This window comes from Zea mays, chromosome 3 (genome assembly GCF_902167145.1).
Source record: "Zea mays cultivar B73 chromosome 3, Zm-B73-REFERENCE-NAM-5.0, whole genome shotgun sequence".
Taxonomy (NCBI): Eukaryota; Viridiplantae; Streptophyta; class Magnoliopsida; order Poales; family Poaceae; genus Zea; species Zea mays.
The window spans coordinates 192,157,630-192,166,748 of NC_050098.1; the positions used below are offsets into that span (position 1 = coordinate 192,157,630).

General features: G+C 40.8%; 1 long non-coding RNA gene across 1 annotated transcript; it reads right to left on the reverse strand.

The window, feature by feature from the left end:
- Nucleotides 1-6,496: 6,496 nt before the first annotated feature.
- LOC103652439 (uncharacterized) lies at nt 6,497-7,754 on the reverse strand. The gene is made up of 3 exons (XR_002268456.3): nt 7,544-7,754; nt 6,778-7,098; nt 6,497-6,654 (listed from the first exon to the last, which is right to left on the reverse strand). It is a non-coding gene; the product is annotated as an uncharacterized lncRNA (long non-coding RNA).
- Nucleotides 7,755-9,119: the final 1,365 nt, after the last annotated feature.

Below are 9,119 nucleotides of genomic sequence, written 5' to 3' on the forward strand. Positions count from 1 at the left end.
TACCTATTTTAGAGATATTCAACTCGTATATCATGCAAAATGCCCACCAGATCGACACCGGAACCTAGCTGCTTATCATGCAAAATGTTAGAGCAATAATCAGAATTAACAAACCTGAGGATACTCCTCAATTGCAAACAAAAAAAGTAAGCACCACCACCTAACTATTTTTGCAAAGAAAATATGTAGGTAATTTTGCACATAAACAAAGTGTCTTCCTCAAGTAACTGGCAAGAGATATCATGCAGTCTATACTGCTACAAAATATGAAAGGAATAAGAAATGGACGATGATGAATCTAGACACATATATAAAACAAATACATTAATTGTGTTTACAACCTTTTTAATTTGTGAAAGGAATAAGAAATGGACGATGATGAATCAATATTTTTGTGGTTCTTGAATTTGCAAGCATGGTGGATCAGCCAAGAAAGCCATGTGAACAAAAGGAAGCTTAGAGAAAATTGAAGACGAGTGGTGGACCAGAAGAATGGATCAGACGTAAATAATACGATTATTCGCAACAAAGAACAAATGACTATCTCGATCAATCCGTTTCAGTAAGCAAGTTCGTAATGAATTTAGTGGAACACCATGGCTTGGTAGGGGAGTAAGTAGAGCAGAGCAGGTACCTGTACCTCATGTCCCATGGCCACTGATGTCGATGAGTTGTTGCTGCCGGTGGCCATCTCTTCTCGAAAGGGAGTTGATAAACAGAGCTGAACCACAATCGTTGGGCCTGGAAGATAAAACAATAGATAAGTTAATAAATATCTCCAGCACAAATCATATTTCAAATATACTTACAGCATAAACATAAACAAAGGAATAAAAGGGTACTTAGCTCCTCAAAGGAATAAAAAGGAACAACTGTTCAAAAGAGATACATTGCAATATGTTCAAAGGAGCTCAGACGAATAAAACCAATTGTTCGGTTTCCCCAAAAAAAAGTTTGCATCTAGTTGAGATGTCTGAATTAGGATGGATCTTTGTCAGGATCATTCGTTGTGGGATAATAATATACCTATAGTGCCTATATTTAGCGGCATAACCATCATTAATCACATGATTTTTATTATGTATTAGGTGTCTAACCAAGAGTAAAAGATAGAAAAGGTAGAAGATAGGATTATCCTGAGCTTCTACGGGCAACAGTTGAAACCTTTTGTTTCAGGAAGGAGTATATTTTCAGAATGGGTCATCCATGCTCTGCTGCGTACTCTTGGCTTTTGGTACATTGCATCTCACTGAAATATTAAAAATAGCAGTAGTTAGTATCTAGCAAGATAAAAGGACAGGCGAAGCATAACAACTCTCACTATTAATTGCAGTATGTTGTTGTCCATAATTTAGAAGGGGGTCCTTTGGGTTATTCAATTTTAGAGGGGATCCTTTGGGTTCTTCAGTTCAGAAAGCCCACTTCGGATTATTGCTTCATCGATCTCCCACTTCCTCTCTACCTGAATGAACTCAATAATGTGAGAAGCTAAAATTAAGTTAGACTTCTTTGATCTGAAAACTAAGTTAGCTATATACCTAGAGTTGTACTTAAGAATTTGCTCAATAATGAACTCAAGACTTTGGGTGTGTTTCCTGTTGCTACAGGTCTGGTATAGACTTTGCGCTTTCCTTCTCCTTCAGCTCAACGCTTGCTTCTGAAAATGGGTAACTTCATCAGCCTTTTCTTAACAATAATACTTCCTCAACGCACAACCCATAAGTACATCCAATCAATTTCTCCATTAAAAATACAACCCCTCATAAAAATGAGGATGATAAAACAAGAAAGCTACAAAAATGTGGTCTCGGCTGAGGATGACTCGATGGGGTTGAGGATGCACCAGTATTACCAAGAGGATGCACATGTTTTTTTGCTATTGGAGCCATTCGGTCGGCCATGTTTCTTCACTTCATCCAGAGGTGGAGACGAGGTGACAACTGCGCCGGCATTGGTGAGGCGGACCCAAACACCCCCGCCGTTTAGATCAAAGAACTTCGGCGCAGGCGGCGCGAGCTTCAGGAGGAGGACTGACCTGGGAGCGGCCAGGCGGAGGCAGAGCAGCGGCGTGGGGGCGGAGAAGGTGACAAAAGCGAGGCGGGGCACGACGCGGGCGGGGGCAGGCGGGGGCATTGCATGTGTGGACGCTGACACTACAGACTTAATAGAGTAGTATAGATTGGTCACGGGAATATCAACATTTGCACCGTTGTACCGGTGGACAATTCTAGAGATGTTATACTATGCTTCATTTATTAGGAATACATAAGCCATAAATGTAGTGATTTATTTTCATCAGAGAAAATATCAGATGGCTAAGCAAGGATTAGATAATGCTTTAGAATAGGACAAGTCACCAAAAAAACGAATGAGAAGGCATGTGAACAGCAGGGCAAGATTGAGGGGGTGTTTGAATGCACTATAACTAATAGTTAGTTAGCTAAAAATTGTTAGTGGATTTAGCTAGCTAACAAATAACTAACTAACTATTAACTAATTTACCAAAAATAGTTAATATCTGAACTATTAGCTAGGGTGTTTGGATGTCTCAACTAATTTTAGCCACTAACTATTAGCTCTAGTGCATTCAAACACCTCTGAATCACCTCTGTTACTAATAAGTTCAGCCCATATGCACCAGCCTTGCATGGTTGATCTTCCGGAGTAAAAGCAGTCTGGTTATCTGAGAACACGACCTACGATGACAGTAGCTCGAGTCTTAGACGTGTTCATCATGAGATTACAAAACCACAGTGAGAATAGTGACATGGAAAGTGCCAAGAACATTCAGAAATCTAGTGAGAAATGTTGAACAGTTGTATGATCCTCGTAGCCATTAGCCTATGACAACATCAATAGTACAAATGCTATGCATAAACATCACTTCTACTCATCTAGGCACAAGGCATAATACATGGTACACAGAGTCATCAAATGTGCAAGTCTACTGGTTTACATCTAGGAACATACAGTCGCACACCAACGGCTAGCACCGAGCTGAGGGATGAAATCCGCATCACAAAAAAGGAAAGTGCACAAATACTTTGGTTAATTTCAGATGTGGGGTGATCACCTGGCGTACTCCCTTTGAGCTGATGCACGTAAGGGTCCACCTTATCGAAGTCCATGATGGGATGCTCCCTGCAAGCAAGGCAAATCCCAGAGGGGGGCAAGATCAAGTCAAATTGATCTTGTCTGTCTACATAGGGCACAAGGTAAGAATTGCCTGCAGCAGCAATAACAGAAATGCTAGTCAGGGATGAAGACGGTGTACAACAGGGAGGCGAGGTCGGAAATGATCCATTCACAAAAGTGGGTGACGACATTGGCGATAAAGCCCGGCATGCCCCTGTCTTCCTACAGCATCTTCAACTGCTGGAACTATTCATACACCAGACCCTACAAGACAACCACGACATATATACAGACACCAAAATTAAAAAACAGTTTCACTAAAATCGTCATCCCAATTCGATCAATCAACACGGGAAATAAAAAAGAGGCTAGACTCACCGAGGTGATCATGGAGGAGAGGAGGGCGTTGAGCTGCTCCCTCAGCTCGGCGGTCGCCATGGAATCTTGCTTGCTTGGGGAACCAGGGCCGAAGTGGGAGACGGTGGCATAGGAAGTAGGCAGAGCTAGGAAATGATTGAGCTAGTGGTGTGGTGTAGGTGAGTTGAATCAATTTACATACAACTGGCGCAAACAAACTGAAATGAACGGGTCCAAACCTCATTTGACAACAGCATAGCAGTGTTGAGACCCTTCTCAAACTTCATTGCATGTTCACGTACAAAGAGATGGTGGCAATGATCAAGTAGACCTGTAATTTTCTTTGCGACTATCTCCTTGATAGGTGGCATTTCTAGATCATCGGCTAGCTTGATCACTACACCATCTGAACCATTCTTGTATGTGGGGATTTATTTCTGATAATATTTGCTAGGCACAATGGCCCTGGTCACAGAGCATTGCTCTAAGTCTTGCTCCCATATAGAGTTGTTGCCTTCGTGATCTATAAAATATCCCTGAATCCTGCTAAAAACCCAAGAACCATCATTGTGAAATTCATAATTTACCATTTTTGTACTATATGGATAAAATTTAATTTTTTATTTTGCTTAAAACCATGCCATAAAGAAAAGATAAATACTGGAATCGATTGAGCTTATGTTTGGGATGATACAAGTTTGAGTAGTTAGCTGAACCCGTCTTGCCTGTGATCAGGATTAACTCAGTCGAGGATTGCCCATCAACCGCCACTCCACCCACCGCAATCGCAGCAACCTGAAAACACAATTTTCTTGGTTTCCGTCAGCATCGGCACCAAACTGTAGCACAATCTCACAAGATAGAGGGAAAAAGGAGTGAAAAGAAACACCATGAATTACGCCTTTTGTAATTAACAAGCCCAACTCTAGAATAGACTAAAATGTGAAATTTGACGGTCATAGTTTTGAGTGTTATTTCAAGAAAAGTACCTTCGAGAACATGACAGCAGAATCCTAAATTTGCTCTTCTTCGTAAAGATGGTATGGATATCAGCTCCACCCTCATGGTGATGCTTGTAAGTGTACAAGCCATCAGACACCCCATGTTCTTGCTGCCCCATGTATGAGCACATCAGGAGACACTTTTAGGATTCTGTGAATTTGTGAATACATAAAAAAGTAGGTCAGTATTAGAACACACATACTACGATGAAAAAAGGGCAAGGAAAACATATACTTACAAGTGAATGTTACATCATCATACTTCTGTATGACATTTTTACAACAGATTTTCAGTCCATTATTAATCAAAATAATAATGTTTTTAGAACACAAAAGTGGGTCCCGCAAACAGAAATCATTGAATCCCTAACACGAAAAGATGCATGTGAAAGATGTGCTCTAACTGTAGCCGGAAGCTCAGAAATATGTTGATGGCATTAGTCGTAGTAGAAGATAGATTTCTTGTTTAGCATATTGCAAAGACTTACCTGGAAGCAAACCGTAGGGCGGGTGTCGAGCAAGCAGCCAGGCTAGAATCGATGGTTAGGGGTAGACCCACAAGCTTTGCAGCATAAATTATCGGAATTGGTGGGGTGTCCTAGGAGGAATAAATAACATTCTCTTCACCTATGATTATAAAAACAATGTACTTTAAAAAAAATTGTAAACAAGTTTATGCAAATTAGATCATAAATAATAACAAAATTATTCTCTTCACACCAATAATTTATTTCCCTACCTTCCTAAAATTTTTGAGCATCACATGTGATTCTTAAAATCATATATAGATATATTCACATACTGACCACTTTTTAGCTTTCCCATGCACTCAACAAGTTGATCTGTATCAAATGCATCTGCAAGGCAAAGAATGAAACCTACTTTCAGCTAAGATAAACTAAATCCCAGAAACTAAAAGAAGAGCATATTTTCACATGATTGCATATCAAGTTACAACCCAAAGTGAGTTGCACACAATTTCAAAAAAAAACAAGAGCAATCACTTAGGCCTTGCCTTATGGTCGAGTTTTTTTTGGAGGGACATACAATCCCATGTTTCTTTTAATGGCACCTGATAACATTTGATATATAGAACTTCCTATGTGACCTCCATGGATTCAACGCAAGCACCAGATATTAACATAGATCAAATCTCCAAAGCCATCCAACCCACACCCATTTTTACCACAATAATTCATAGAAAATCTAATATTCATTTTAACTAAGGCATCTAGGTTATATGGGAGTTGTTGTGATGGAACAGTTCAACAATGCAAGTCTTTACCCTTTACAGAGCAAGTATATCAATTAGAAACTGTAAATGTCATAGTTCTAGAAGGAAATCAGATAAGTGTAAAATAAGTCCGACAGAAGTCTTATGACATAAATCTTATGACTGATTGATAACAAATTAACTCATCAGAAAGTGAGATAAATTAGACATATATTTATGTTATGATAGAAGTCTGAATATGTTATTGTTTCTCTTCTTTTTCTTGAAAAAGGTAAAAAGTTGACTCCTCTGGAACCAAATTGCGTATCTATTTAGAGACAGGGAATTGAAAATGTTATCCAATTCCAAGCATCCAAACCGAGCGTTAGGGTATTGTAAGCAGGAAATCAATGAAATGAATAATATTTAAAACTTGGTCAGCACTTAGAACTTAAGAATGACATAACATAATTATCATGTTTTAGCAAACATACTCTGAACCAAATACTCTTAATATTTATACAAATGGAGTGACTTGTCCTGGATATGAGTGGATGGTGCTTGTACATTATACTTCATGTAAAGATTGCTCAAGTGGGAATCAAGGCATGTCACCTAATGTGGAATTACTTGCCATCTGATGTGCTTAAAATTTATTTGATAAAGTACTGTAGGGTATAACACAATGTGATGGACCTGGCTATCACCAGTGGTCTGTTTAGATAAGGACCTCATATTAGTACCCTAGGTTACTATGTGATATGATTGTTTTTCTTGGGATTAATTTAGAGCCTAAAGTTTGGAATGCGGTATCCTCTAATCAATGAATAGGCATTTGTGGCCAGCTCACATATTTGCAGGGTTACCTTCGAAGCTCGCAGTTCATTCGCGGCCGTTCGGAGAGAATCATCTGACAGAATCAATCTTGACAAAGCACCAGTGCTTAGGCTGCATTATGGTCATAGTTCACCGAGATAATTATGAGGGGGCTTGAATGTAAAACTATAGCAAATATACATGCTGCCATCTAGCATCTGTGCGCAGCAGTGGAATATAGATGTAACGTGTTACCCTAAAATCTTTGCTGCATCTAATACAGAACCTTCAACAGCAAACAGCAGGTCTAATAATGCTTGCATTCCCTGCCCAGTGGAAAACGAAGTACAAAGGGAGGTGTTTAAATATGCAAATCGCAAGGACCAATGACAGCAAAACACATGCATAATGCATTAGCCATTGAATTATAACAATAGGAACATACTGTAGAAAATTTTGAGTTATTTGGACCGATTTGGGGGCCAACATCTTTTCCTCTAACGCTGGACTTCAGGGGTAATATCTGAAGAAGCTCAACAGGTGGAGTGTAGTCTTCCAGGTTTATCGGCCTCCTAACTGAAGCACCGCGCCATTAATGATCATGGAAATTAAATCCATCAAGCAGCATAAGAACTTAGGAGATGTTTGGTTTCTAAGGACTAATTTTTAGTCCCTCCCGTATTTGGCAATTTAGGGATTAAATAGAATAAAATGGAGGAACTAAAAATTAGTCCCTATAAACAAAACACCGTGGTTAAATTTGAGGCATATGAGCTCTTATAAAGCTGCACTATGATTTGTATGTGACTCATGGTCACTTAGGGGGTGCTTGTTTGGGATTATAATCTGCCCAGATTAACTAACAGTTCAAAAAACAGTTCAAAGTTTGTTGGATTATATAATCTGGGCAGATTATAATCCCAAACAAGCACCCCTTTAGATAGTTCTTAAATTAGTTGAACAGATCTATAGTTCCTTTTCTGAAACAACGCATAACTTGGAGAACATTAGATTCTTTTACCTTTAAGAGCAATCAGGGTTCGAAGTCGAGATAAAGCAGACGCTCAGTTCTTATGTTGTGACCGATCCTCCACAACCTGTGTGGAATTTTACGGGAAAAAAGATTAAGCATTCAGTTTGTGTGAAGTTCAACTGATTCGTGATTGCATATCCAACCTTCTCCTCATTCAAATTCTAGGAACAGATAAATCATTATACGAAGCGATCGAGGTAACTGAGAATTTAAGCTAATTCAGCAAGGCTACCGACCTGGGCGATGATGCCGGTGGGAAGGTGTTTCAGCCGGATGGCGGACTCGCGCTTGTTGCGGTGCTGGCCGCCGAGGCCGGACGCCTTGAACGTGCCCATATCGCACTGCTCCATGAGCTCCTCGTCGCTCATCCTTAAGTAATCGACATGACCGCCTGTCGGTGTTTTGGGTCCGACCGCACACCCGGGGTTACCCCTCAAGGTGTTTTTAGGAGTAGGACGGTGTCAACGACTGTAGCAAAATGGTTCGTGCCGATCGCACGAGGGACAGTGGACAAGATTTGCAGGTTCGGGTCGCTTAGAGATGCGTAACACCCTACGTCCTGGTGAGTATTCGAGTGTGGTTACAAGAGGGCTCTCTGGATTGAAGGCACAGAGAGTTTATGTAAGTGGCTTGGTCAAAAGTAGGGTCGATCGTTCTGAAGGGGTGCCCCCTAGGCCTTATATACTCGACCGTGGGGCAGTACATGTGATATGATAACAACAAGTAGCTAAAAGATAGTGAACCTCTTGAGTTTATCCCTACGTGACCCTCGCCGACTTATCCTCGCATGGCTCCGCTGCATGGGGGCTTCAGCGCGGGAAAGTCGGGTCTCTGTTGCGATTCATTCGTTCGACGTTGTGGGCCGTCCGGGTCTGCACTAATCCAGTTTCACGTCTTCTCTTCTTTGTTGGTTGTCTTTCCCTAGGCCCACGAAAGAATGACCTTACGAATTATTGGGCCCTTGGGCCTTTCGTGAGGCCTTTTACTTCTTTAGTGGACCCAGGGGATATCTATCCCCACAAGCCCCCGATCTTTGGGTTGATTTAGAGGTAATCAACTCAAAGATCCAAGGTCCAAAAAATGATTTCCTGCTGTCTTCTTTTGCTCTGATCACTCGTTCGACCAAAGTTTAGTTTGGTGCTTGTGCCTTAGAGGTCGGCATTTTGAATTGTAGGATTCTGGACTTCATTGGGTGTACCGGAGGTGCACCCAATGGGTGTAGCCCCCGACCTTTGAGTAGATTTTAGAAGATAATCTACTCGAAGGTCTTCTTCCAAAGGTTATCTCCATTCGCGCTCCTGCATCTCGGTTGAGGATTGGTCTTTTCAATCTTGCTCCACGCCTTAGAAGTCGGCGCTATATCGGTTTAGAATGATACTCCATGGGGTGCACCGGAGGTGCACCCAATGGGTGTAGCCCCCGACCTTCAAATGGATTTTTTAAGGATAATCCATTCGAAGGTCTTCCTTTCGCTTGAAAAAGTTGGCATGAAGCTATCCGCATTATGCTTTGGAAGTCAGCATTATGTCATCAAAATTTTGCTGCAGAGGTCAGCATATATTTT